The sequence below is a fragment of the Ornithorhynchus anatinus genome, chromosome 5 (assembly GCF_004115215.2).
Source record: "Ornithorhynchus anatinus isolate Pmale09 chromosome 5, mOrnAna1.pri.v4, whole genome shotgun sequence".
Lineage (NCBI taxonomy): Eukaryota > Metazoa > Chordata > Mammalia > Monotremata > Ornithorhynchidae > Ornithorhynchus > Ornithorhynchus anatinus.
This window is the reverse complement of record NC_041732.1, coordinates 36,415,465-36,427,533: the sequence shown is the minus strand read 5'-3', so window position 1 is coordinate 36,427,533 and position 12,069 is coordinate 36,415,465. Positions and strand designations below refer to the sequence as shown.

General features: G+C 41.4%; 1 long non-coding RNA gene across 1 annotated transcript in view; it reads left to right on the top strand.

Annotated features, from left to right (window-relative positions):
• The window catches only part of LOC114812286, a 477,687-nt gene extending 466,090 nt beyond the window's left edge, over positions 1–11,597 (top strand). The window contains exon 5 of the long non-coding RNA XR_005660006.1: positions 10,745–11,597. This is a non-coding gene — a long non-coding RNA (uncharacterized LOC114812286). The remainder of the gene's footprint in view (positions 1–10,744) is intronic.
• The last annotated feature ends 472 nt before the right edge of the window (positions 11,598–12,069 follow it).

The window sequence follows — 12,069 nt, the reverse complement described above, 5'->3', positions numbered from 1 at the left end:
AAAAGGACTTCTTGAGCAAATCCCCCAAGGTTCAGAACCCAGACCTGTATGAACATACAGTACATCAGCAGCTTATCTAAACTGTTGAAACATGCAAAGCCGAGTTGGATACCATGTGACAACGGTGGTTTCATATAGCATTTTGGCCAGAAGAAAGGAAGAACACATAGGAAGCCAAGGAAATAACAAATCACATAGTGAGAAAACCAACCAGCACTTTCAAGCAGCATCCAAAGCTGACTTAGAATTGGTGATTAGCTTTGAACAGCAACTACAAACCAATTGGAGGCAAGTGGGATCTCCAAGCTTCCAAGTTTCCAGAGAGGCCTTCTCCAAGACTGTTGGTGTAGTTACGGTGAGATGAGGCAATGGTCCAAAGAACAAGAAGAGAACAGACAACAGTGTTCCAGATTCCCTTTCTCTCAGACCAAAAAAAAAAAAAATAATAACAACCTAGAACTACGTCTGTTCTACAACTGAGAAGCTGTGAAATCCAAAGCATTTGAAACAGGGCATCACTGTTTGTGAGTTGTTATCTTTATTATGTTCTCCTGTCTCCTCCTGTCCTACCCACTGCTTCCTATTAGATCGGAGCCTTCCTTGGAGGCCTGCCATACTTTTATCTGAATTATCCCTGTGCTTTTTTCTGCTGCTTAGAACTCCATCAAAAAAGAATTTCCCACAAAGCTCCACATAATGTAGGTGCTCAACAAAAACAATACATAAATCAAATTAATGAATGTCAAACATAACAAAACCAAAATAGTTAACTGACCCTTTCAAGATACCCACTACTCTACATTTCCCACCTCATTCTTTTTTTTATGGTATATGTCAAACTTTTTTTATGGTATATGTTAAGCGCTTACTATGTGTTAAGCACTGTTCTAAGTGCTGGGGTGAATACCAGTTATTCAGGATGGATACAGTCTCTGTCCCACATGGGGCTTACAGTCAAGTACAAGGGAGAACAGGTATTGAATCCCCATTTTTTGCAGTTGAGCAAAATGAGGCACAGATAATTTAAGTGACTCTCCAAAGTTGCACACCAGACAAGTGCCAGTGGTGGGACTAGAATCCACTGTCTCCCAGACCTGTGTTTTATCCACTAGGCAGTGCTGCTTCTCAATCTGAGACACATATCATCAACCACAGAATAAGCAGTCCAAAGGGTATAAAGACAAGTAAAACCCCTACTTAGGACTGAGTGAATATCTCCCTTGTAGAATTCCACAGGGGACACACAATGTAAGAAGGCACAGTTTTTAAAAATGGTATTTATTATTATTATCTAAACTAATAATGATAATAATGGTACTTGTGAAGCACTTACTGTGGGACAGGAACGTACTAAGTGCTGGGGTGGATACTAGCAAATCAGGTTGGGCACAGTCCCTGTCCCGCATAGGGCTCACAGTCTAATTCCCCATTTTACAGATGACGTAAATGAGGTACAGAGAAGTGAAGTGACTTACCTAAGGTCACACAGAAGACAAGTGGCTGAGCCAGTATTAGAAGCAGCGTGGCTCAGTGGAAAGAGCACGGGCTTTGGAGTCAGGGCTCATGAGTTCGAATCCCAGCTCTGCCACTTGTCAGCTGTGTGACTGTGGGCAAGTGACTTAACTTCTCTGTGCCTCAGTTACCTCATCTGTAAAATGGGGATTAAGACTGTGAGCCCCACGTGGGACAACCTGATTCCCCTGTGTCTACCCCAGCACTTAGAACAGTGCTCTGCACATAGTAAGCGCTTAACAAATACCAACATAATAACCCATGGCTTTCTGACTCCTAGGCCTGTGTTCTTTACACTATGCTATGCTACTTCCCTATTGGTTAAGCACTGACTTATGCCAGACACTGTACTAAGCAGTGGGGTAGATACAAGCTAATTAGGCTGGATTCAGTCCTTGTCTCACATGAGGATCACCATCTAAGTAGAAAAATCAGGAATTGAATGCTCATTTTACAGATGAGGAAACTGAAGCACAGAGATGTTAAGTAATTTGCCCAAAGTCACACAGCAGACAAGTGGCAGAGCTGGGATTAGAACCCAGGTCCTTTTGACTCCCAGGCCCTGGCTCTGTCCACTAGACAACACAGCTTCTCTTCACAGTTGCCCATTAGAGGACAAACTTCTGCAGCCTTAAGAGCTCTCAACTGCTTTCCAATCAATCTCCATCAAGCTATTTGTAATCTTTGTACATATCCATAAACTAGGTACATATCTATAATTTATTTTAATGTCTATCCCCACTCTAGACTGTTAGCTCCCTATGGTTAGAGAACGTTTACCAGTTATGTTGTATTTTGCTTTCCCAAAAGTTTTGTACAGTGCTAGTCATATCTAATGGACTCATTATATCTCCAAGCTGTCCAGACTCAGCTTCTGATTTTGTGGTACCTGAGGTACAGAGAAGTAAAGTGACTTGTCTAGGGTCACACAGCAGACAAGTGGCAGGGCCGGGATTAGAACTCATGGCTTTATGCTCCTCGGCCCATGCTCTATACACTAAGCCATGCTGCTTTCCTATTTGTTAAGTGCTTACTTGTGCCAGACACAGTACTAAGCAGTGGGGTAGATTCAAGCTACTGCAGGGCACAGAGTGGTTGGGGTGGTAGAAACAGCAGCAGCACTAGCAGTGAGGTTCAATTGCTGACACTCCAGCAATAAATATAACAAAAAGGAATGAAAATGGAGAGGGCATCACAGGGTAACCAGAAAACCCCAGGGTCTGCATAAGGGTGTAGAAACCCAAAGGAATGGGGCTGTGCTAAGAAAATGAGGCTGGCTACATTTTGTACAATTTTAATGAAGCCAACCCATGCTTCAATCCTTTCCTCGTCACTGACATGGAACGGGGCAGAATGTATCCAATTCACCACGGAGGCAGGGGGTGCATTCTTACAAAACCCTGCATTAAGGTAAGCTCATGTAGTAATACCCCTGCCAAGTACCACTCACAAGCACCCAACTATTTCTTCCAATGCTCATGAGGCTGCATTTGGAAAGACTCACATTGTTGGAAGAGCTTTCCCTAGTTCCCTAGTGTTATCTTAGTCAAAATGTGGAGTGAAAACACGCACTATGGCTGAACCAAGCAGACTAAAGCTTCATATTTCAATTTTACAAACAGTGGTCTTATAGAGCTTTTTAAGAAAATTAATGCTACAGATTAAAAAATGAATAAAAGAGAATTTGACATGAAACAAACCTATCTTTCATAATTAGTACTGCGGCTTATGAATCTTCAATTAACAAGCTTCTAGCAGACATATTGTGCTGGAAAGAAACTTAGTTTTGTCACCCAGGTTGGAAGCTCTCAGGTGCTTCATGACGTGGCATTACAGGGTTGGGAGATGCTGGAATGTGCAAGGAATTGTGGGGTTTTTTGAGAATGTTCTGGATGTCTACTCTCATCAGGGCAGTAGGATCACTTCTCTCAGGGTACCCTGTTTTAAGTTAACCTGATCAATTAGCTTTATTTCTCTTTGTCACTGGTGAAAAATGCCAATCCTGCTCATCCAGTGCCTTGCCATTAGGTTTGAATATGGACAGTTTGGCTTAGTTATGGGGTCACTCATTTCATGGTTGAGCCATTTACAGTTGTGAAATTGTGAAACTCCCTTTAGGTACACTCCTCCAATCCATGTTAATAAGCAGAAGAACATTTCTCCGATACAACTGAGTTTTGCCTTTCGTCACCTTGTACTGCCCAAAGATTTCTTATCTAAACTACTTGAACTGGGCATCCTTCTCTAACCAAAATTACCACTGCTAAGGAGTGGCTTCTCCATTCTTCCCTAAATCATTGTACTAGTATAGTATACTATTATGAGTATATATACTAATGTAGTAGTACATATTTGTCTAGTAATAGTAGTTATTCATTCATTCAATTGTATTTATTGAGCACTTAGTGTGTGCAGAGCACTGTACTAAGTGCCTGGAATGTACAATTTGGCAACAGCCAGAGACAATCCTTGCCCAACAATGGGCCCCCTTATAGTAATATATTAGTTTTGATCTATATAGATATATCTATATAACTAGAAACTGCCAGTCCTGTAATTCAAGAATATAAATACATATAGAGAGTGTGTATGTATAGGTATTATATAGGATATGTATAATATATAATATAGTATACAGTACATATAGAAGAGAGAAAGTGATTGTGTAGATAAAAGGGAAATTAAATTGGAAAAATCCTAATTGCTGTAAACAGCAGCTAATTTTTCCTGACAAGAGCACTAAATCAAAAGATATTACCCCATCCTTCGATTGCTGCCACCCTATGGTTAATTGGTTCAATGTCTACTCTCTGTTTTTTGATGGCATTTAACAAAGAACCCCAAGGGATATTTCAGTCCCTTCCAGTTCCCCCCAGAGTACCAAGTTGATGTGGAGAGAAGGTGGATGCTTGCAGCTCCCAGATGGAGCAGTCCAATCTGTGCCTGACCACAGTACAGTGGTCAAAATGGAACAGGGCACATAGTTTTTAGGGGGATCAGACCTCCAAAAAAGAAAGCCAAAAAGAAGAAAGTAAGACTGAGAGAAAGAGCAACACAGACACTAAGAGACAGAGAGAGAAGGGCTGAAACAGAGAATGACATGAAGTGGCAGAAACAGAAAAAGAGACAAACACAAATTTGTGCACACACTCTTCCACCCATATAACATACATACACAAACTTAGCTGCTCCCCAGGACATGTTCTTAATAGTGGCAGGGAGGCCTACAGGAGAGAGCAGAGATCAGATCAGATGGTGCCAGCAGCAGTAGATTAGAGGGAGCCCAGCTGTTACGATGCCACTACACTGACACCACCACTTTCGGTCCCGCTGCTATGCTGTCCAACTCCTTCAGGCATTCAGGGATGGTTGCAGGTTGTCCCCAAACTGTTCTAAAGGAGGTACTGCTTCCAACATGGATGAAAACATAGGACTTCAGGGATCTTGCTTGCCACATTTCAGGTGGAAGGACAAGAAGTAGATCTGGAAGGAAGCTGGAAGTGGGGAAGTGGAGGCAGCATGTATAGGCAACCCATTCTAGGAGTTGGGACAGAAATAGGAGCAGGAAAATGAGGTGATAGCTGGAGGGCCTAGAGAGATAAAGGGAAGCTTTTTTCTTAGTATGAGATAAACTAAGCATGCTTAAAAGCTGTGGGAATGGAACCATCAGGGAGTGATAGTGTTTAGGGAAGGGGAAAGGATGAGATCAAGTGTTTTTAGAAGATGGGTTGGGGTTAAAGGAACAGGTAGAGGGGGTAGATTTTAAAAGCAGGTGGAAAATCTCATTATAACTAAAATACATTCTAAAAACAAATGCATTCCTTACTGTGACTTAATTATGCATACTATGATCACAGCATCAGGATCAACATCCTGATGATGCAGCATTTATTAGGCACCTACTAATCTAAATACTTGAAGCCATTTCCCAGGTTCCCAACTCACTGACGTAAAGACAGCTTCTCCCAGTTTATCTGAGGCTCCAAAAATTCCTCACTTGCCCATGTGTTTCGCTTTCTTCCTTCCATCCACAGGTTTGGGAGCTACTATTTAAGCCTAATGGAAAGCCTAATAGAAGATCCCAGTACTTTGCCACTTGTCAGCTGTGTGACTGTGGGCAAGTCACTTAACTTCTCTGTGCCTCAGTTACCTCATCTGTAAAATGGGGATTAAGACTGTGAGCCCCACGTGGGACAACCTGATTCCCTTGTGTCTACCCCAGCGCTTAGAACAGTGCTCTTCATATAGTAAGCGCTTAACAAATACCAACATTATTATTATTAGTACAGTTCCAGGAAGCACTGGGGTAGATACAAGCTAATCAGGATTGACATAGCCCTTGTCCCCATGTGGGGCTCACAGACTTAATCCCCATTTTACAGATGAGGGAACTGAGGCCCAGAGAAGTGAAGTGCCTTGCCCAGAGGTCACACAGCAGACAAGTTGAGGATCCAGGATTAGAACCCAGGTCCTTCCAATCCCTAGGCCCGAGCTCTATCCACCCAGCCATGCTACTTGAACCCAATCTGCAAACTTCCCTCCTCTAGTACCAAGTTGTTCACTGCATCTTCAGCTCATCTTTCTTGCCTTCAATCCCTTGCTTGTGTCTTCCATCTGGCCTGGAATTTCCTCTTGTCACATAGCCAATAGAACAACACTCTCCCCTTCTTCAAAGTCTTCCTAATACAATATCTCCTACCAGAGGCCTTCTCTAAGACCTCAGTTCCTAAATCCTTTCTTCCATGTCACAGATGCACTTACATCTGTACCTCTTGAGAATTTTTATATCACCCCTCCCCTATCTATTCTATTGTACATATAGTACGACAAGCTGTGTACATACTGTACTAAGCACTTGGGAAAGTACAATACTACAGAGTTGATAGACATGTCCCCTACCCACAAGAAATTTACAATCTAGAGGGGGATCCTGTAAGACCCTTGAGGGATAGGATTTTTCTACTTGTTCTGTTGTACTCCAGTCAGTTAATACAATGCTCTGCACAGAAAAATTACTTAATTAATACGAGGAAGACCATTAATTCTGTTTTTTGGGTTTTTCTAATGGTATTTGTTAAGTGATTATTATGTGTCAGGGAATTTACTAAGAGCTGGGGTAGATTAACAAATTAATCAGGTTGGACAGAGTCCCTGTACCACAAGAAGCTCATGATATTAATCCCCATTTTACAGATGAGGTAACTGAGGCACCGAGAATTGAAGTGACTTGCCCACAGTTACACAGCAGACAAGTGGCAGAGTGGGGATTAGAATCCAGATCCTTCTGACTCCTATGCCTGAGCTCGATCCACTAGGGCATGGGTTTCTTATGCTGCTTCTGTTGATTGATGAGCCTTTGAAATTCAGCCTCCTTGAATGTTCCACAGGTAAAATTGGAACTTTGTAATATTTCAGGGTTATGGCATGAGGAGAATTGGTATTATGGGTCTTGTGCATTGTCATGGCTGCATCTGATTAAGGTATACCAAATTTTTCATTTCTTCTAGTTTCAAATTTATGTACAAGCTATGGTTCCAAATAAATTTGAAAGACTGTGGTCCATTGTAAAAACCATCACATTGAATATTGATTGAGTAACTTTCCCAAAATATTTCAGTCCTTTTCTCTTCTTTTTTCAACTTCGTGCCACCCCAAATGACAAGGTATCTGCAGTTTATTGATGGTTAAAATGAGGAACTCAATGAGCCATGGACAAAGCCATATATGATTGTGTTGTCCTGCCTCTAAGGTACTGTGTATAAATGTGAGAGCGTGTGTGTGTGTGTGCACACGTGCACACACAAGATGAAGAACCACAAAAATAAAATAAAATCTTCTTAGAGCTCAGCTCAGTTTCAGTGAACTCCACTTGTGTTCTTTCTTTATTCTTTTTGGAGTCATCAAATAGCATTCCCTGTTCTTTTACGGATCTTTCTGCACTTGATGGGCCACTTTATCTTGGAGAAGAAAAGGATATTGAGAAAATTGCAAGATGTTAATACATTCATGTAATTGAATAACATACTGATAATCTGGTAGGGACAATATTTTCTTCTTTAAAGAACTGTGAGGGGAAAAACAGAGAGCTGCCTCATGACTACAGGGTGGGAAGTTTTTTGTTACATAAAATAATTTGCTGCTCTATGTTTCATCTTTCCTGTGTTTTCTCCTTGATGTCACGTGTGCGGAAACATTTATAAAAATGATTTAGGGAGTAAACAACGGCTTGGATTGTGGATTGGTTCTGTGATTTGCAAGAATCACAAAAGGACAGGGAAGCAATGTGACGACTCATAGAAGAATAGAGGAGAGGACACAAATGGAGTTCATTGAAGCTGAGTGGGACTTTTAAAAAGATTTCATTTTAGTGTGCTGGCTTCTCCCTTTGGCAGTAGGGTCTGGGCATTTCGTGACAGAATAAATCAGAAGAAAAGTCTAAGCCCTGCTTCCATTCAACTTATCACTTAGATTTGGGGAAATGAGATCTGGCATAGTCAAGGGCCGAAGATTTTTTTTTTCCTGCTCTTCTTTTCAAATTGAAAAAATTCAATAAAGCTCTTGTGGAATAAATCACAAGAATCAGTACCTGCTCAGCTCATGGTGATGAAAGGAAGTTGGGGTGATTATACCCTTTTCTTCATTCCCCTTTGAAAGACTCAACAGAAAAGTTCTTGTTCAAGTCTCCAGAGAGTTACTTCAGGCCTGTGGAAATGGTCCAAGTTTACAAAGGAGCAACTGAGCCTGGGAAAGATTATGCACATTCAATCATAATGATAGCTTTCATCCTAGAGCGCAATTTTCCTCCCCAAGACTCATGCAGTCCTTCCAAAAGTACATACAGTGTATCCACCAAAAGTGCAGTTTCCTCCAGGGTACAGAACACCTCTACAGTTGCCATCAAAAACAGTACAGCTGAGGAGTGAAAACATTTCAGATATTTCAGATATTTCAATCTCATCAGAAATGTACTTTGGTCTTGATTTGAAGTGGAGGAATGAGAGTCTTATAATGATGATGTTTCCAAAATCAATCGTGTTTATTGAGCACTTACTCTGTGCAGAGCACAGTAGCAAGTGTTTGAGCTCAAAATTTTTCTCTCCCAAGCACTTACTACAGTGCTCTGCATACCATAAGCACCCAAAAATTCGATTGCTTCATCATTTGATTGACTGGAGAGTACAATATAGCAGAGTTGGTAGACACGTTCCTTGTCCACAATGAACTTACTGCCTAGAAGTCTAAAATATTTTTCCCTCTGCACCTCAAAGTGTGGGCCCATTTAACAATCAAGAATTTCACTTTTCCTTGCTCTGCTGATTGCTTGCTGTGTAACCTTGGGCAAGTCACTTAGCTACTCTGTACTTCAATTACCTCATCTGTAATGGACTGTGTCCAACCTGATTAGCTTGTATCTACTCCAGTGTTTAGTACAGTGCCTAGCACTCACGAAGCACTTAACAAATACCAAAAAAAAAGGAGCTAAACAGCTCAGAAGGGGAAATTGTAATGTACCAACATATTTGAGGTGAACTTGGTTTAGGCAGCTGACATTGACGTATTTCTGTACAGACAGATCCAACAACCCTCTTCCTGCCAACTGGCCAGTTTACAGTAATATTTGTAGAGACCTTCGAACTCCATTACAAAGAGATCGTGCTGCTAAAGAGGAAGAAACTGAAATGCTGAATTGTTTAAGCAACATATTCCCCATTTCTTCACACGTGTTAGGCACAGAGCTGAGGGTTAAATACACTTATTAATAAAGAGGATGTATGCTATCAAGAATGAGAGGAGCAGGATATCACAGAGGAAACTCTTCGAGGAGCATCAGATGATAATACATAATATCCCAGACTGCGGAGTGGTTTTAGGTTGCCACCTACATGTGTCAGTTTAATTATAAAACAGACTTTATAAATCATAGGCAATAACTGAATGCATGAGTGTGTGTGTAATTTTTAAACATTTGATGTGCAGATTTTGCACTCTGGAGAATTAATCAAACTGTCAAGAGAACGAAAGCTGCAAAGCACACACACGATGGTGTGTCATGGTAACTTAGCAACCAGATCTGACGAGGTTAAGGTGGAAATTGCTGTCATTTCTTTATATATGAGAATCTCACTATCTTTCTTCTTCCTCCTCCCCTCCTCCTCTCCAATTTCTCCTAATGCGGGTGCATGTGCTAGTCCTTGCTAGATCAGTCTTTTCTATGCATAAATACTCTTGTGGGCAATGATTTCTATTTTGGGAAGACAGAGTGAATCATATAGGGAATGTTAATGTTTAGACCATCTGGCCACCTATGGTGTTGGTGAGTCCCATTTGAGTCAATCCTGAGAAAATCATCAGGGAGTTAAGGAGGGTTGTCATTCAGAGGAAATGCGAAAAAGTAATACATCAATAAATAAAGCAACACTAATAATAATGGTATTTCTTAAGCACCTAAGCACAATCTAAGGGGGAGGAAAAGCAGGCATTCATTAGCCATTTTAAAGATCAGGAAACAGAGGCAGGAGAAGTTAAATGACTTGTCCAAGGTCACACAGCAGGCAAGTGGTGGAACCTGGATTAGAATCCAGGTCCCCAGACTCCAAAGACTGTGCTTTTTCCATTAGGCGATTCTGCTTCCAGATAAATCTATAAATGAGAAGTATTAACCCTTTGTCAATCATGGAAAGATCATGTGAATTTTTTTTTCCAAGAATGGAGTTTGGAGCTCTCGCTGCTAATTTCTATTTTCACATCCAACTTCCAAGTATCCATTCTCCCTTCTTCCTGATGTGTAAGGTTACTCTTGGTTGTGGGACATCCCACTCTAGAGAAAGCCTCACCTGAACTGCAGGTGAAATTATTCCTTCTACCCATGGAGCAATACTGGAAAATCACAGTCACTCTTCTTCAGATGGAGTTCTTGGATTAGAGTTTGATGTAACAAACACTGCAGCAGTCACTTTTATAATGCATTTTTTTAAATCAAAAACCTAAGGCCAAGTTGGCAGCTAGCTTTTGTTTTGAGTTTATCCAAGTATACATCCAGGAGTAATTTGCTGAAAAGAAATAGGAAAGTTTCTCTTCTGCCAAAGTTCTCTGTGCCTGCTGCTTCTGCATGCTATTTCCAGGAAAAACCTCAAAAAGCAGATATAAAAAGTCATAGATGTCTCTGTTCATGTTCCCAACACATGTGACCTGATTTTAAAATCCTTTCTGGTGCCTGGAATCTCATTCCCAGGGAGAGCTGCAGCAAAATGCTTTCAAGAGTCTTCATCTCTGTTTGGAAATGAAACACCACACCATGTGCCTGTCAGGCAGACATCTGGCATGGGGACTACTGCACCGACTCGTCATGAAGCTCTGGCACAAAAAGAAAGCCAAGAAGAGCCCAGTGAGAAGCCCCATTTAGAAGCAGCGACCACTGGAGCGGAAATAAGCAATGGAAAAGCTGGTTTGGTTTTGAATCCTGGGACTGAGAAAACATTTGGGAAGCCATCACTGCCTGCAGCCAGCTCCATCACCTGGGAGACAAAAGGCGAACAGGACAGGAGACCATGACCTATGAATAGCTCTTAATTATCTTTGGGAAAGAGGGATGGGGAGAACATGGAAACTGGACAGTTTCTCATAATAGATCATAATTAATCAATACATCAATCAAAAGCAGATCACTGTACAAAGTGTTTGGGGGGAACAGAAACTTGTTGTGGGCAGAGAATATGTCTCATGTTATTATATTTTACTCTCCCAAGCACTTAGTATAATGCTCTCTGCACACAGTAAGCACTCAATGAATACAATTGACTAATTGACAAATGGGTTAAAGGGACTGATCCTAGCCCTCAATGAACTTACAGTCTTTGGGTATAAAGGCATTTTACTAAATTACAGATACAAAACTCCCCAGACCATCCAGAATGATGCCAGAGGTGAGGAAGCCTACTTCTGGGGAGGAACTGGGGAGGGGTGAGAAGTTTCAGAAGATGTAAAAAGAAGTCCAGGGAGGCAGTGGTATTTACCCTGTGGACTGGAGTCCACTGGTCCCTACACCAATGTAAAGGAAGCCAATAAACTGAATTGTTTTGGACCTCCTGATGTGTCATCTTGTTCTTGGATTGGTAATTATGCAAGGCAATGTTTTTTTCCCCTTTTGGGGGGGGAGTTCTCTTTCAGGTACCCTTTTCTTACATTGTTGAAAGAAGGACGTTATTGGCAATAGTATGTTCTTAGGAGAATCAGAAGAGTTGATGTGGCAGTTGGGGGATTTAAAGTGGGGAGAGTAAAGATTATCTGAAGAGATGTGTTCTCAGAAAGTCTTTGGAGATGGGGAGAGTTTTGCCCAGGGTTCCATAAATGGGGAGAGCACAAACAAGAGGCTGGTGGTAGGAGAAAAGAGAACGAGGCACAAGGAGCATGTTAACCTGAGAGGAACGATTAGGTGCTTTGAGCTCCTTGTGGAAAGGAAACAGTTCTACCAACTCTGCTGTATTGTTTTCTTTCAAGCGACTAGTGCAATGCTCAGCACACAGCAAGTATTCCATAAATACCATGACTGGTTGACTG